This window comes from Lynx rufus, unplaced genomic scaffold (genome assembly GCF_022079265.1).
Source record: "Lynx rufus isolate CCGP_SWC_20201006 ecotype Redwood Valley unplaced genomic scaffold, mLynRuf1.p SCAF_17, whole genome shotgun sequence".
NCBI lineage: Eukaryota > Metazoa > Chordata > Mammalia > Carnivora > Felidae > Lynx > Lynx rufus.
This window is the reverse complement of record NW_025814831.1, coordinates 35,620,953-35,639,442: the sequence shown is the minus strand read 5'-3', so window position 1 is coordinate 35,639,442 and position 18,490 is coordinate 35,620,953. Positions and strand designations below refer to the sequence as shown.

At 34.6% G+C, this 18,490-nt stretch overlaps 1 protein-coding gene across 8 annotated transcripts in view; it reads left to right on the top strand.

Moving 5' to 3' along the window:
- The window catches only part of GPHN (gephyrin), a 622,612-nt gene that overhangs the window by 280,478 nt on the left and 323,644 nt on the right, over nucleotides 1-18,490 (top strand). The window lies entirely within an intron of this gene.

The window sequence follows — 18,490 nt, the reverse complement described above, 5'->3', positions numbered from 1 at the left end:
ATACCAGCATGTAGATAACGGGAATAAAAGAACAGAAAAGAGCACCAAAAAAAACCTTACAAGAAATAATGGCTGAAAACTTGCCAAATTTGATTACAAACATTATACATCCAAGAAACTCCTTCAATTCCAGATAGGATAAACTCAAAGATATCCACACCTAGACACACGATTTTAGTCAGTGTAAGCTGCTATAGCATAGTACCATAGACTGGGTGGCTCATAAACAGTAGAATGTTTTTTCTCGCATTTCTGGAGGCTGGAAGTCTGAAATCAGTATGCCAGCATGGTCAGGTTCTTGTGAGGACCCTCAGTGAGTTGCAGACAGCTGACTTCTAGTATCCTCACATGCCACAAAAAAAAAGCTAGTTAGTTCCCTGGCCTCTTCTTCTAAGGGCACTAGTCTCATTCGTAAAGACTCCACCCTCATGACCTAATCACCTCCTAAAGGACCCCCTTGCAAATACCATCACATTGGGATTATGGTTTCAAATTATGAATTTTTGGGGGCACAAACATTTATTTCACACCATATATCATGGTGAAAGTGCTAAAAGACAAAAACTTTTAAAGCAATATAAACAAAATGACTCATCACATACAAGTGAGCCCCAATAAAATTAACATCTGACTTATCATCAATAAAAGAAGGCAGAAGGCAGTAGGATGACATATTCAAATTAGTGAAAGAAAAAAACTGTCAACAAACCAAGATGTTATATCCAGGGAAACTATCTCTTAGAATTGAAGATGAAAGAAACACATTCCCAGAGGAACAAAAACTGTCAGAGGATTTGTTGCTAGCAGATCCATCTTATAAGAAATACTAAAGAAAATTCTTCAGGCTTAAAAAGCAAGTGACCATGGACAGCAATTTAAATCCACACACTCAATAAAAGAGCACTGGTAAAAGTAATTATGTATTTATAAAAGACAGTATAAATATGTATTTCTTGTCCTTTCCTCTCAACTAATTATTTTTAATTATTTTAATGTTTATTTATTTTTGAGAGAGAGAGAGGGAGACACAGAATCCAAAGCAGCCTCCAAGCTCTGGGCTATCAGCACAGAGCCCTATGTGGGGCTCAAACCCATTAACCATGAGATTGTGACCTGAGCCAAAGTCAGGTGCTTAACTGACTGAGCCACCCAGGCACCCCTCAACTAATTTTAAGAGCAGTTGTATAAAAGAATACATAGGTAACTTTTGTTGAGTCTATAATGTAGAAATGTAATATATTTGACAATAACAGCACAAAGAAAGTGGTTTGAAGCAAAGCTGCATTGAAGTATTTAATACCAAATGGTATCTCAAATCCACAAGAACAAAATTGAAGAATCAAAAATAACAAGAATGTTAATACAACAAACTCTTGTCTACATGTACTTGTCCACTTTCTTTTCTCAGCTTTTCTAATAGACATAAACTATGCAACATATTAATTATACCAGTGTATTGTTGGATTTTATATATGTATGTGTATGTATATCTTTTTGTTCACACAAAAATATATAGGGTGGGGGGCGCCTAGGTGGCTCAGTCAGTTAAGCATCTGACTTCGGCTCAGGTCATGGTCTCACGGTTTGTGAGTTTGAGCCCCGCATCAGGCTCTGTGCTGACAGCTCAGAGCCTGGAGCCTGCTTTGGATTCTGTGTCTCCTTTCTCCCTCTGCCCACTCTCTCGCTTGCATACATGCGCTCTCTCTCTCTCTCTCTCAAAAATAAATAAACGGTAAAAAAAAAAAAAATTAAAAAATATATGGGTAACATGGATAAGAATAATAGCACAAAAAAGAAGAGACAACAGAACTGTATAGAAGTAATGTTTCTGTGTTACTATAAGTCAGAAGTTGATTTGGTAAGATATGCAGTGTAAACCCTAGAACAACCACTAAGAAAATAGCTCCAAAAATAAATCATTAAAAAAAATCATTAAAGGAATTAAAATGTCACATTGGAATATATTGATTTCATTCAAAAGAAAAGAGTAAGGGGGTAATAGAAGAATAAATAAGAGATAAGAGACACATAGAATGCATAAAGTAAAATGGCAGATGTATACACAGCTATATCAGTAATATTAAGTGTGAATGGATTTATTAATCCAGTCAAAAGGCATATACTGTCAAACTATTAAATTATTGAAGACCCAACTATAATACTATGTACACCAGACATGTTATATATTGAAAGGTGCCATAGAGGTTAAAATTAAAAGGATAGCAAACATATGTCATGCAAATAACAACCCAAAGGAATGGCAGAATTAAATTCTTTTGTTAGTTAGAATACATTTTTAAAGAGATGCTTTCCCTTATCTACTATATAGTTATGCAGTGATACAGTTTATACCGAAAAAGCAGGTTAAGTGCTTGATTCTTTCCCTTCCTATGATTTCAGTTTTTTAAAATTTTCTGAAGCTTGCTTTGTGGTCCAATGTATTGTCTATTTTGGTAATTGTTACCTTTGCGTTGAAAAAGTCTGCACCTTCTGTAGTGATTGGGTTTCACGTTGTATATAAATAACTATGATGGAGATTTGTGTATTTCTCCTGTTAATTCTGTCAAATTCTGCCTTATATTTTTTGTAGCTATGTTACTGGTTGTTTATAAAATATTTTTTGTATTTACTTATTGAATTGATTCTTTTATCAATGTAAAATATTCTTCATCTAACATTTCTTGCCTCTTGGCTCTACTTGGTTTGCTATAATATTGCTACAACCACTTTACTTTGGTTGATGTTCACATGACATTTCTTTTTCTATCATGTATTTATGTCTCCTTTCTTGTTATTTTATTTAAAATGTAAATGTCTCTTATAAGCATCTTTGTATTTTTTTCTGAAACATCTATTTTCGCTTACAGCATATATACCATTTACATTTATTATAATTAATATAGTACTTCTTGTTTGTTTCCTATTTGTCTCATCAGTTTGTCTCCTCTCCTTGTCTTCTTTTAGATTAATAGAGTAGCTTTTAATCAGTTTTTTCTTTTATTAATTTTTTAGTTATATATAGTTTGATTGTAGTTTGGTATTTTGTTGGGTTTTTGTTTTGTTTTCTGCTAGTTTTGTGTGTGTGTGTATGCATATGTGTGTGATTTATCCCAGGGCTCATTACAACATGCATATGTTACTTTTTTGTAATACTAATCATTATTTTTGTCATTTCTAATAGTAATTTGGAAGATTTCTAAACATTGCTTTTGACTATTGTTTCTTCCCATTCTGTCTTTCTTCTCTTTCTGGGGTTTAATTATACATGCATTAGACCTCTTGAGTATGTATCACATATGTGTTTTGTCCTATTCTGTTTATTCATTCTTTCTCTGTATCATTTTGTACCTTTTTTGTTGATTTGTCTTTAATATTCTTGCATTCTGCTGCATTTTTTCTTTTGACCTGAGTTTACATTCTTTAATCCTGATAAACCTGCCCATTTAGATCTGAGTTCCAGATATTATAATTTATGTGCTAGTGCATCCATTTAATTTTTTTATAGATTCCAATTTCTGCTGAAATTATCTATTGTTTCCTCTCTTTTTTAAAAAAAATACTTTATTTTCTTGAATGTATTAATTTTAGGTTATTTTAAAGTTGGCTACACACTCCCCTTGCATCTGTTGTGGGATTTTTCATCTATTTTTTTTTTATCTTAGTATTGGATTCTATTTTCTTGCATGCCAAGTAATTTTTATAAATTTATATGTTAAAGGACCATATTGTGGGGCGCCTGGGTGGCTCAGTCGGTTGAGCGTCCGACTTCAGCTCAGGTCACGATCTCGCGGTCTGTGAGTTCGAGCCCCGCGTCGGGCTCTGGCCTGATGGCTCGGAGCCTGGAGCCTGCTTATGATTCTGCGTCTCCCTCTCACTCTGCCCCTGCCCCGTTCATGCTCTATCTCTCTCTGTCTCAAAAATAAATAAAACGTTAAAAAAAAATTAAAAAAAAAGGACCATATTGTTTGTAGATGATTTATCACCCATCATAGAATGTCTCCCTTTCTCCTGATAGACAGAAAGTATGAGAAACTGATCAATCCAGTCTAATCAGGAATTGATGTGGATTAGAACTGGGTTGAGAATAGTTGGTTTACATCCCTTTATTCCTGAACAATAACAGCAGATTTAGCTCTGCTGGTCATAGGTTGCAGCCTAGCTCTCTTGCCTGCAGCCTAACTAATATGTGCCTCAAAAACTGGCAAACATCCTGAAGGGAAAACTGGCATTGTTCCATGGTTAGTCTTATGTCCCTAACAGGTCTTGGTTTTTTAAGCACTATGAAGATTTTACTCTGTCTTTAATAAGCTTGTTGTCTAGCTTTACAGCCTTGTGTACAGCACCACAATCTACAGTTGTTTTAAGGAGAAAAGCTGCCATGGGCTCAAGTATATTCAGATTTCTAATTCCTAAATGTCTAAAAGTTTTCTGGTTTATTTTCCTCCCATTAGAGACTCTTTGCCTAGAAAAGCTGATTGTCAGCCCTATGACCTCAATCATCAAATACTCCCAGTGGGGATGGGTTGGCAGATGGATGGGAAAAGCTAGAGAGTATCAGTTTAACTCAGGAGTGTTTCCCCATTTCTGGAATTGTATTTATCCGATTTATTGTTTCTGTTTCTCCTGTGTCTTTAAAAGTAGGAATTTGTAATTATCTGATTGTGTTTACTTATTATTATACAAGTATTGACCTGCTGTGACCTACTGCATTCTACCCCAAAGCAGAACTCCTTTATTATATTTTTTGAACTCACTATTGCTAGGATACAGAAAAGCTGTTTGTTTTATGTATAAATCCTTTAATTATTTATGAAACACTTTTATTATATCTAGTAGTTTATCAGTTGAGTAAGCTTTGGTAAAGTGAAATTATAAAGTAAAATCCTTTTGCCTGGATTCTGGTCTGTTTGTTTAATGTTTGATGAATGAAGCACTGTTGCAAGTGTTTTAAAAATGCTAACTGTGGGCGCCTGGGGGGGCTCAGTCAGTTAAGCCTCTGACTGCAGCTTAGCTCAGGTCATGATCTCATGGTTCGTGAGTTCGAGCCCCACTATGGGCTCTGTGCTGACAGCTCAGAGTCGAGCCTGCTTGGGATTCTGTGTCTCCCTCTCTCTCTGCCCTTCCCCCACTCTCTCTCGCACCCACATGCTCTCGCTCTCTCTCTCTCTCTCTCTCTCTCAAAAATAAACATTAAAAAAAATTTTAAATGCTAACTTGTTTTAATTTTCATGACAAACATGAGGTGGGTATTATTCATTTTTTTTGGTGCATATATGTATGCACACCCAATAGATATCCACCTAATAGACTAGATATGACCTAGAAATACTGGTACATAGAGTATGGAAATGAATAATTTTACTAGATTCTGCAAATAGTTTTCCCAGGTAGATGTTTACTTTTACAGTAACATCATTTTATGAGAACTCCTGTTTGCTTCACATTATCACCAACATTTAGTATTATCAGTCTTTTTCATTTTAATCATTTCATAATAGTAATACCAAAATTTGTTTTCAATTTGTATTTCCCTAATGACTAATGATATTGAACATCTTTTTATATATTTACTGCCCATTTGAATATCTTCTTTTATGAAGTGACTGTTCATGTCTTCCACTTTTAAAATATTAGGTTAACTATATTTTTATTATTTATTAATAGGTATTCCTTATATGTTCCTTTGTTTGATGTATCGCACATTATCTCTGCTGCTTCCCTGTTTTCTTAAAAATGTCTTTGATGAATAGAAATACCTTAATTTTAATATAGGTTAGCTTGCCAATCTTTTCACTTACAGTTAATGAATAATTATTTGTTGTTTAAATGATCCTGAAGACATTCATCGTCTAGAAGAGACTATTTTATTATAAAATGTAATTTCTATATTAAATATATGTATAAAAGTTTTTTTGTAGTACAGAGGAGACAATGACTAACTCTGGCTACAGGGACAATAAATTCATGGAGAATATTATGGAAGGGGCTTCTAAAACAAAACAAAACAAAATATTAACAAAGACACTAAACATGAGTAAACAGTGTTTTTGGGAAGTGCAAATTGGCTGAAGTCAAGGGGTTGTTAATAATTGCAGAAAATGAGGCTAAAGTTAGGTTGGAGTCACATTGTAAATGATTTGGATGCCTTAGGGAGGGGAGCTTCTATAAATTTTGAAGCAAAGACATTTCCAGATTTATTTCAGAGGATGTATTGTCCTTACCAAAATGAATTTGAAGGGGGAATAGAGGCAGAACACTTAGCTTTATACCAATCTGGATGAATGATGATAAAGACAAGGTTCAAGTCAGTAGCAACAGTAATGGAAAATATGGGAGGTATGTCACAATGTTAATAAAACAGGCTCTGCATCTGAATTGGATTGTGACCTTGTGTGTATTTTAACCGTTCTGTGTTTTCCTAGAAATAAAGCCTACCTTTGTTGAATTACAAGACCTACCTACTATTGTTGTGAGAAGTAAATGTTTGTTTAGCCAAGTACCTAATATATAGTAATCACATAATGACAGCTGTGTGACATGATCTAAATAGAGTTGAGAAATGAGGAATAGAAATAGAGATTAATTCAGGTATTTAGCTTAGACAACTTCATGAAAAATAATGCCAATCCCTGAACTAAGAAATTTGGAGGAACAGTTCTATTTGGAGGGAATAATGAATGTTGGTGGTATTTGTGTATTTTTTTTGCTTATTTATTTATTTTAGAAATCAAGTATATATGTATGTATGTATTTATTTATATTCTCAAGTTATCTAACATCCAGTGTAGTCTTGGCTTCAGAATTAGATTCCCATGATTATTCTCTTACATACAATACCCAGTGCTCTTCCCAACAAGTGGCCTCCTCAATGCCCATCATCCATTTTCCCCTCTCCCATCAATCTTCAGTTCTCTGTATTTAAGAGTCTCTTATGGTGTGCCTCCCTCTCTGTTTTTATCTTATTTTTCCTTCTCTTTCCCTATGGTCATCTGTTAAGTTTCTTAGATCCCATGTATAAATGAAATCATATGGTATCTGTCTTTCTCTGACTTATTTTGCTTAGCATAATACCCTCCAGTTCCATCCACATTGCTGCAAATGACAAGAGTTCATTCTTTTACATCCCTGAGTACTATTCCAGTGTGTGTGTGTGTGTATGTGTGTGTGTGTGTATGTGTGTGTGTGTGTGTGTACACACATACCACATCTTCTTTATTCATCGGTTGATGGACATTCGGGCTCTTTCCATACATTGGCTATTGTTGATAGTACTGCAAAAAACATTGGAGTGTATGTTCCCCTTCAAATCAGCATTTTTGTATCCTTTGGATAAATTCCTAGTAGTGCTATTGCTGGGTCATAGAGTAGTTCTATTTTTAATTTTTTGAGGGACCTCCATACTGTTTTCCAGAGTGGCTGCCCCAGTTTGCATTCCCTTTCTCCTCATCCTCGCCAACATCTGTTGTTGCCTGAGTTGTTAATTTAAGCCATTCTGACTGATGTGAGGTAGTATCTCTTTGTGGTTTTGGTTTGTATTTCCCTGATGATGAGCAATGTTGAGCATCTTGTCATGTGTCTGTTAGCCATCTGGATGTCTTCTTTGGAAAAGTGTCTATTTATGTCTTCTGCCTATTTCTTCACTGTTTCACTGGATTATTTAGTTTTTGGGTGTTGAGTTTGGTAAGTTATTTATAGAGTTTGGATACTAACCCGTTATTGGATGTCATTTGCAAATATCTTTTCCCATTCTATCAGTTGCCTTTTAGTTTTGTTGATTGTTTCCTTTGCTGTGTAGAAACTTTTTATGTTGATAAAGTCCCAAAAGTTCATTTTTGCTTTTATTTCCTTTGCCTTTGGAGACATGTCAAGTAAGAAATGGCTATGGCTTACAGAGAAAGACAGATACCATATGGTTTCACTCTTATGTGGATCCTGAGAAACTTAACAGGAACCCATGGGGGAGGGGAAGGAAAAAAAAAAAAAAAGAGGTTAGAGTGGGAGAGAGCCAAAGCATAAGAGACTGTTAAAAACTGAGAACAAACTGAGGGTTGATGGGGGGTGGGAGGGTGGGGAGGGTGGGTGATGGGTATTGAGGAGGGCACCTTTTGGGATGAGCACTGGGTGTTGTATGGAAACCAATTTGTCAATAAATTTCATATATATAAAAAAAAAACATAAACAGAACGGAACATTAAAAAAAAAAAAAAAAAGAAATGGCTATGGCTGAGGTCAAAGAGGTTGCTGCCTATGTTCTCCTCTAGGATTTAATGGTTTCGTGTCTCAAATTTTAGGTCTTTCTTCCATTTTGAATTTATTTTTGTGTATGTTGTAAGAAAGTGGTCCAGTTTCATTCTTCTGCATATTACCATCCAGATTTCCTAATATCATTTGTTGAAGAGACTTTTTTCCATTGGATACTCTTCCCTGCTTTGTCGAAAATATGTGGACATATATTTGTGGGTCCATTTCTGGGTTCTCTATTTCATTGGTCTTTGTGTCTGTTTTCGTGTCAATACCATACTGTCTTGATGATTACAGCTTTGTAATACACGTTAAGGTCTCGGATTGAGATGCCTCCAGCTTTGGTTTTCTTTTTCAACATAACTTTCGCTATTCGGGGTCTTTTGTGGTTGCTTACAAATTTTAGGATTGTTTATTCTAGCTCTATGAAGAATGCTGGTGCTATTTTGGTTGGGATTGCAGTGAATGTGTAGATTGCTTTGGATAGTGTCGACATTTTAACAATATTTATTCTTCCAGTCCATGAGCGTGGAATGGTTTTCCATTTCTTTGTGTCTTCTTCAATTTCTTTCATAAGTTTTCTATAGTTTTCAGCATATGGATCTTTTACTTTGGATAGATTTATTCCTAGCTTTTTTATGGTTCTTGGTGCAATTGTATTTGGGATTGATTCCTTGATATCTCTTTCTGTTGCTTTATTATTGGTGTATAGAAATGCATATAGGATGTTGATTTTATATCCTGGACTTTGCTGAATTCATCTATCAAGTCTAGCAGTTTTTTGGTGGAGTCTTTCAGATTTTCCACGTAGAGTATCTTGTCATCTGCAAGGAGTGAAAGTTTGACTTCTTCTTTGTCAATTTGGATGCCTTTTATTTCATTTTTTGTCTTGATTGCTGAGGTTAGGACTTCCAACACTTTGTTAAACAACAGTGGTGAGAGTGGACATTCCTGTCATGTTCCTAATCTCGGGGAGTGTTCTCAATTTTTTTTCCATTGAGGATATTAGCTATGGGCCTTTCATTTATGGCTTTTATGATGTTTAAGTAACTTGAGGGTTTTTATTAAGAAAGGATGCGAGGGGCGCCTGGGTGGCGCAGTCGGTTAAGTGTCCGACTTCAGCCAGGTCACGATCTCACGGTCCGGGAGTTCGAGCCCCGCGTCGGGCTCTGGGCTGATGGCTCAGAGCCTGGAGCCTGTTTCCGATTCTGTGTCTCCCTCTCTCTCTGCCCCTCCCCCGTTCATGCTCTGTCTCTCTCTGTCCCAAAAATAAATAAACGTTTAAAAAAAAAAAAAAAAAAAAAAAGAAAGGATGCGATATTCTGTCAAATATTTTTTCTGCATCTTTGACAGGATCATATGGTTCTTATCCTTTCTTATATTAATGTGCTGTGTCACACTGATTGATTTGTGAATACTGAACTGGCCCTGCAGCCCAGGAATGAATCCCACTTGATCATGGTGAATAATTCTTTTCATATGCTATTGAATTTTATTTGCTCATATCTTGTTAAGAATTTTTGCACCCATGTTCATCAGGGATATTGGCCTGTAATTCTTCTTTTAGTGCAGTCTTTGGTTTGGGAATCAAGGTAATGGTGGCTTCATAGAATGAGTCCAGAAGGTTTCCTTTCATTTCTATTTTTTGGAACAGCTGTAGAAAGATAGGTATTAACTCTACTTTAAATGTCTGGTGGAGGGGCGCCTGGGTGGCTCAGTCGGTTAAACGTCCAACTTTGGCTCAGAACCAACTTCAGCTCAGGTCATGATATGATTCATGAGTTCGAGCCCCGCATTGGGCTCTGTGCTGACAACTCAGAGCCTGCAGCCTGCTTCGGATTCTGTGATCTCCCCAAATTCGCATACATGCACCTCTGTCCCACCAAGCTGTCTGTCTCTACCTGTGAAGATCTTTCTGTCACTCCACAGGTTGATTTCCTAGGTGTTCTAAGTGTTCTGACCTCAATACAGCTGTGTTTGAGGGATGAAGGAAATCCCAGTCCACCTACATCTCCACCATCTTCACTCCTCCACTCACTGGTCTTTAAAGCATGTAAGATTCTGTATTAGGAAATTTATTCACTCCCCTAACCAAATAATTTAGTGCTTTTGTTTGATTTATTCACTGTTGGTGGTTTTCATCTCTCTTTTTTCTTACTGGTACTATTCATGTCATTGAGAGTTCCTTTCCTATGCTGTCTTCTCACAGTAAGAGAACGTCAGAGGAATGATGGAAAAAAATACATAGTTTTCAAGTATAATAAATTTTGTATTAGTACAGGTTTTCTCTCTACTACATTTCTGAACATTTAGTCCATGCCGCTCCTTTTTTTTTCACCCACAACTTATGATTACCCATTGTATAATGTGGAATCATAATTTTCCTGATGACATTAGGACAATTTGATCTCTAGTTCTTGGCCCTCTTTGAAAAGATAGTTTAAGCCTACCTGTATTTTTGCTATTTTTTGCTGCCTATAAATAGATCAATGTTCTATTGTTTCTCTTACTAATTATTATGTAATAATTTATACAAAAATATTGGCTAAAATTCCACCAGAATACTATACTTTCTTTAACCTTACAAAAATGAATTTCCTCTATTTTTTTACTAATAGACATTAAAATTACATTGTAACACCTTAAGGATTTTTTTCCACTAATATTCTAACAAAAAACTGAACCACAGTGACAGTTATTACTGAGTCACTGTAAATCAGACCTTTTATATTCCACAAAGCACTAAATATCAATGAATGCAACTATTTCCAGATGGTTTTTGTTAAGGAGATTTTTAAGTAGAATTAAATTAATTATACAGTATATGTTATCCATGCCTAATTATTTATCTGGTTTAACTCAGCCTGGAATAAAATGTTCAAAGATAAAGCCATATCATATACAAAACTTTGTCAGAATTATATTACCGATGTTTGAGAGAAGGTGATAGAATTATGACAGAAATCTTTCTATTTCCTTTTCATTGTATAATTTCAACATGAAGATATATGCTCGCATCACATTCTCACACTGGTATATACAGAAGCTGGTAATAAATAATATGGTTTGACCAATATCTTTGCTTCCTTAAGAAGTTTCATAATGTGCATGAATGTACACGTGTGCATACAAACAGACATTTATTTTTTAAGTTTTTATTCTGTACCCAGAATGACAGTAGATGCTTTTCATGTTCTTGTTTACGTTATTGTTTTTAACAGTGACCCAAGTTTCAAAGAGTTTTAGCATCTTGCCTATGGAACCAAAGGTAGTTAGTCAACTGGAACTGGAAGAACAGGCACCCAGGTCTGTCTTGCCCCAATCTTGTTCCCTTTCTGTTACCTCTTCTTCTACCCCAGTGCCTCACAGCTAGAAAATGTATAGAGGTAAACGTTGTTGTTTATAGATGAGAAAAACTAAAAGCAGAGTAAATATCAGTAGGGTTTTCAAATTAAAATATGCAGACTGTTGTGTAGACTTAGAATTCATTATAGTGAGCTTACTCATGACGTGTTGTCGAAATGAAAAAAAAAAACAAGTTAAAATACCTGTGTGTGCATTGTGCATCTCTGCAAATGCACGTGTGTTTATTTATTTATAGAAATTTGTGTGAAAGGATGATTGACATAAATTTAAAATGGGCTATCTCTGCTAAATTTTTAATGACTTTCAATTCATTATACCTTTTATATTGATTGAGTTATTTTTGTCTTTTTAATAAGCATGTTTTTTGGAATTATAAAAAAAAATCACAAAGAATATTCTCATATGGGGCCAAAAAATTAAAAATGGAATAAAAAATAGGAATCGTTGAAATATAAAACACTTTTTTCACCAAATATCATTTCTAGAACCTACTTTACAATTATAAAACAGATGATACATTTAATCAAATTTCTTTCACATAGTCACTCATTTTGTTTTCATATTGCCTATTCTACAACAGTGAGTAGAATGGCTTTAAATGCCAAACTCATAGAGGTGGTACTAAATTTTATTGATAAATAAAATACCTAGTGCTTTAAGGGGAAGCTCTAGTCCGGTATAGCTCAGTAGCTCCTATCGAAAGACTCATCTGTTATCACAAATAGCAGTTATAAACTCTGAACTAAACAAAAAATAACCATCTGAAAACACTGGGTAACAACCAAATGCAAGAAGATTCTGTCATTTGGAAGAAGGCTCTTGTTGAATACCCCATTTGTATAACTTTTATCCTGACAGTAGGTCCCAGTCTGGCATATTTGACAGCTAAAACCTACAAGCTTACTGGCTAGAAGAACAGAGTTTGGGACAAGCACAGGTGCTTTAAACTGATGGAGGGGTGCTTTAAACTGATGGAGGGGTGGGGATATCCTGGAAGGGAGAGAGCCAAAGAGAAGATCTTCAAATTCTATAAATAAGCCCCTTAGGTCTCTGGCTGACCTCCGAACCATGATAGTGCTGGGTAAACTACAAACACTGCAATTGGGGCTAAAGGAACTTAATTGAATTTTGAATTGCCATCACTGTAGAGCAGACACTGTAGAGCAGCACTGTAGAGCACTGTAGATTGCAGTTGACTCTACCCAAGTCATCTGCTTACTAAAATAAAAACAAATCAACATTCCTCAAAGCAATATAACAAAACCTAGAGTTTCTTCAACATATCATTCAGCATGTCCAGAATACAGTCCAGAATTATTTAACGCATAAAGAAACAAAATGTGATCCATTCTCAAAAAAGATAATCAACTGACACGAACCCCAAGATGGCCCAGTTATTTCAATTAACAACGATTTTTAAAGCAGCTCTATAATCAGGCTCAAGGAGTAAAGTAAAATATGCTTGTAATGAATGAAGAGATATAAAATCTTTGCAGAAAAAATAGAAACAAAAAGAACCAAGTGAAAATTGTAGAACTGAAAAATACAATTGCTTTAAAGAGTTTTGAAAGTACCTTTTTATCTTTAATTTCAGGGTCCCACATGAACCAGTTTAAGATTAATGACAGTGCAATCATGTAATAAATGTATAGTTATTAAATAAAACTTTAAAGCATGTTGGATTAGCTTTTAAACCAGTAAGATTCATGCCTAGTTATTTGTGTTTGGAAAGTTTTGGTATTGTTTATTAGTGGAACTATACTGTAGGAATTATATGTAGAATAAAGGGAAAATGAAAATATTAATAATTCTTATTCAAAAAATAATCTTTGGGTACAGGATAGTGACCACACTAATGGTAATGTACTGTTTTTCCTTGGCTAATTTCTTAAGAAAGATTATTGATTTAGAATTAATAATGGACAGTAGAATCTAGTTTTGGAGTTCAAAGCTCCCATTCCTCCATAGAAACACTGTGAAACAAACAGAAATTGTTAAAACCAACTTTTTCAGCGCTCCATTTCAGAAAATAAAGTTTTATAATAACCAAGCCAACCCTGAATTAAGAATATTGATTTGTTTGGGGTGATAAAAGTTTTCAAAAATAGATAGTGGTGCCAATTGCACTATATTGTGAATGTAATGTGTAATGTCACTGAACTGTACGCTTAAAAATGGTTAAGATACAAGTTTTATTATATAACTTTTTTACCATGATAAACATTTTTTGAAAAAAAAATGCATGATGTACTGGTAAATGTTACAACATGTATGAAACTTGAAAACATTATGCTAAGTAAAAGAACCCAGTTACAAAAGACCACATATTGTATGAATTCAGTTTTGTGAATATCTTGAATAGGCAAATCCATAGAGACAGAAAGTAAATTTGTGGTTTCCTGGGCCCTCTCAGAGGTGTAGTGACTGCTAATATTTACCAGGTTTCTAATATTGCATTTCTTACATTTGGTGGATTCCTGAGGATTCCTATCAGAGTCATAGTCATAATGTGCTTGATTTATTATTCTATGGCTTTAATTACTTATTCCCAATTCTTCAGAGGTCTAGTCAATCTTAGACCAAGCTTTATGTCAGTAGAGCCATCACCATTTATTCAGGTCACCTATTATATTAATTACTGAAGAATATCAATATGCATAAAATTTGGCTCTTAAGTTCAAGGAAGGCCTTAGGGAAAATAGAATAAAAAGGCCAAAAGAGTATCTCTTCAATCCATTTAGCTCTGTAAATCATTTAATTGTTCTGTTTTACAGAATCTTCCCTTTTAAAATATTTCAATTTTTGGCCTCTCAGAGTTAGTGATAAAAGGAGTACCATGAACCCTGACTCTACTTGGGTCTTCTAAGGTGATTAAAGTGGTGGAGAAGCTCATACTTAGGCCACTGTAACTCTGGCATAAGTAATGTTGAGAAAATAACAAAAGAAACCATTTATTTACCAGTTACTATGTGTTAAGTACTCTGCCAAGTGTTTAATTTGCACCAGTGAGATTCCATCAATAGGAGCAAATCCTTGGTATTCTGTGAAGGAATTGAGTTTAGGTCCTCATCACAATACATTGTTCGCATGCTACAATGCGATGAATACAAAATGTGGACCTGAGTTACCTTCATTCAGAACAATATACTAGAGATACTTAAGCACAAAATAATTATTTTTGAATAAGTAGGCATGTGATGTAGTTACATCTACTTATTTCTATTTATTTCAAAAGTGAGAGGATTAATATATTATCTAGTAAAGCTGAGAAAATTGTATTGATTAAAAGCATTTATAAAGTACAGAAAAAGCATTATCTGGAATAATAGTAATCTGCTATTCAAAACCATTTGACACAATAACTGGAGGATCTTTGCATTAATTAAGGTAAACAATAAATAGAACTCCAATCATTCACGTTCTCTAAAATAACTTTATAGGCAGTACACACAGTATTTGATTAATATAGTATTTGATGTTTAAATGAATAGAATTAAATTGAAATTGGTCTAAAGATTAAGCTGTCAGTCCACTTGAGTAAAAGAGAAGCCCTGTTCTCAGGAGGAAAATTATGAAATTAGCCTGAAAAGGCATTCTGGGTTGACACTTTTGGTGGTGTGAGAATAACAAAAAGTAACTTGAAATGCAACAAAATCCTGATTTGGGGATCTTCTCTAGACAGGAAGTGTTCTAAGGATTATATAAACATGACATGTATATTTTAAGAATATATGTTATAAATACATATAATGTTTATATAAATGCAAATATAAAATAAGAATGTATGAAAAATAATGCATGGATACTCCTTGGATGAAAACACCTATTTACCTTGTGTCTACAATCCCCAGATATCCCAGGAACCCTTATACTTCTCATTTAAGTAATCACTTGCTAAGTGTGTTACTCTAGTAAATGATAACTATTGTTTGAGTTTGTTTTTTGAAGGTTTTGGTGAAAGCTTCAGCTACATTAACAAATATTTGGGAAATAGGTTGATATTGTCTTAATGGAAAAAAGTAGGTTTGGGGGAAGGTTTTAAAGAAATGTATTTTTAGAATGCTAATTTTAAAGTGATTTGGAGTAGATTCTCAAAGCCAGAAAGGACCAGAGAGGGAGATTTCTAGTTCAGATAACATAATTGAAGATGAGATAACCGACAAGGAATGGGAGAATCTGCCTAGAAAAATAACTGAGAAGTTAAGCTAATTTAGTAGACAATTTTGGGGAAAAGACATGAAAGAAGATCTTAGGAAAATTTTCCTAAAATATAAAAGCATGCATAAGTTACGATACTTAGATAACTTAAAACTGCTTGCATTATGTTATTTTGTTCATGGAAATGGTATTTCTGTCATTTATGAAAACTAATAACTGCACACTTAAAAACTAGGAAACAATATCCCTATCCATTTAAAAATGTTCCCTTAGAAAAGTTTTAGTGGATTTTTGAACACACTTGTTAAATATATTTTAATTTTCTTTGATGTTTATTTAATTTTGAGAGAAGACAGAACTCAAGCGGGGGAGGGGCAGAGAGAGAGGGTGAGACACAGAATCTGAAGCAGGCTCCATGCTCTGAGCTGTCAGCACAGAGCCCAATGTGAGGCTCAAACTCAATATCTGTGAGATCATGACCTGAGCTGAAGTCAGACGCTTAACCAACAGAGCCACACAGTCGCCCCAAAACAAAAGCTATTTTAAATATTATGTCATCTTTTGGGGCGCCTGGGTGGCTCAGTCGGTTGAGCGGCCGGCTTCGGCTCAGGTCACGATCTCGCAGTCCGTGAGTTTGAGCCCCGCGTCGGGCTCTGTGCTGACAGCTCAGAGCCTGGAGCCTGTTTCGGATTCTGTGACTCCCTCTCTCTGACCCTCCCCCATTCATGCTCTGTCTCTCTCTGTCTCAAAAATAAATAAACGTTAAAAAAAATTTTAAAAATAAATAAATAAATAAATAAATAAATAAATAAATAAATAAATATTATGTCATCTTTAAATATCTTTTTGTGTGGCATGCTGAATATTTTTTAGCATAACATTCAGAATTTGCTTTACGTATACAGATACATGATCAGAATTTTGGAGATCACTTTTATGGAGGAGGAGGCATGTAAACAAGTCAATTTCAGTAAAATACGAAAAGTGCTATCCCAAAGGGATGCCTGGTAATACACACAAGGAATAAATTGTCTGGAGGAGTCAGTGGAGACCACTGACATGTCCTAAAGCTGTGTCTCATTAAGTATAGATAGGAATTTCTTAGGTGGTTATATCAGATTCTTTAATAAACCAAAGAAAATATGACATTTCTCAAATGGTTTTATATTGGTGAGCTCTACTTAATTCAGCGATTCATGTTTACATCAATAAATGTAGAGAAAAGAAAAAATATCTATTGTAATAAATGAGTATGAGACTCTAGGTAGATGTCCGAATGGTGGCTCTATTACTGTCCCATTTTTCTCTTTTGGGGGTTCTCTAGTCTTGGGCAAGAGAAAAATATTGCTTAAAATCTCTGTAATGATGGTTTTCATTCTGGTCACAGTAAAGAAAATGTTATATATTCATAAATACCTGTAATATCTGTAAAACAGTTTTCTTAAGATGATCATACCTCTTTCATAGCACTAACCATGATATGTTGATGTGCCGTATTAATTTGTTCATACCTCTGCGATCTTTGACATCAAGGCCATTTGTCTTACATTTTTTTTCATTCTCACATTTTCCTGGCACATACTAGGCATTGGTATGTTTCTTAAACTGAATGATTAAAATTGAGTCTTCATGGCAATTTATTTAAACCTAATTCACATCAGGTTTACTTTCAAAGCTGTTGTGAAGATTCTTGTAAAGTTATGACTAATAAAATACAATAAAATATAAATTGAAAACAGCAGGAGGATGCAAAGATGCTAACTAGGAAAGTAATTTTATATGTACTATATTGTTCCATTGAAGCCACCACAAGACTTTGTGTCTTACAACAATGATTTATTATTTCTCACAAATCTGTGGGTTTGCTGGGCTTAGCTGAGTGTATCTTTTTCTGGTCTTACTTGGGGGTCATTCATGTGGCTGAAATAATTGGTCAACTCAACTGAGGCTCACTTAGGTGTCTCACTCAGATGGCCTCACTCGGGGGTCTGGGCCCTTGGTGCTTTCTATTCTGCTAAGCTTTCTCTCTACATGTTTTCTCTTCATTCCATTATTTAGACTGGACTTCCTTTCATGGTAAGAGAAGTTTACCAAAAGAGTGAAGGTAGAGGATTTGAGGCCTTTTGAGACCTAACCTTCAGAACTCATATACCATAATTTCTGCCCTGATCAGAGGTACAAGTCTGGCCCAGATGCAGAATTGGTGAAAATAGACTCTACCTCTTGACAGGAGGATTTATAAAGAATATGTGGTTATATTTAACCTACCACAGTATAGAATATGCATAGTTGTTGAGTATAAAATTTATTTCTGAGCTGGCTGAAAATTGAGGAAAAAATGAGACATTAAGGTGCTGGCTATCTAAATAAAGAACAAATACCAGAAAGTTCAATTTGTAAAATCCTTTTATTTTTTAATAATACATACAGATTTTAAAGAATTCGAAAATTCAAAAGAAAATAAAAAGGAATTAAAATGTACTTCACATCTATCCAGAAATAACCATTATTAAAGTTGTAAAAACATTTCATCTATCTATGCCTATGTTATAGATAGAAGAATGGATAGATGTTTAACTGAAAGTGAAAGAAATAGCTATGCAAAACCAGGATAGTACTCTCAAGCTAATACAGAGGCATTTTATTTCGTTTAAATAGAAAAAAAAGTGAATGTCAGAGCATAAGAGATACTACATGCTAAACAGAGATCTTTCTCTAACGTTTA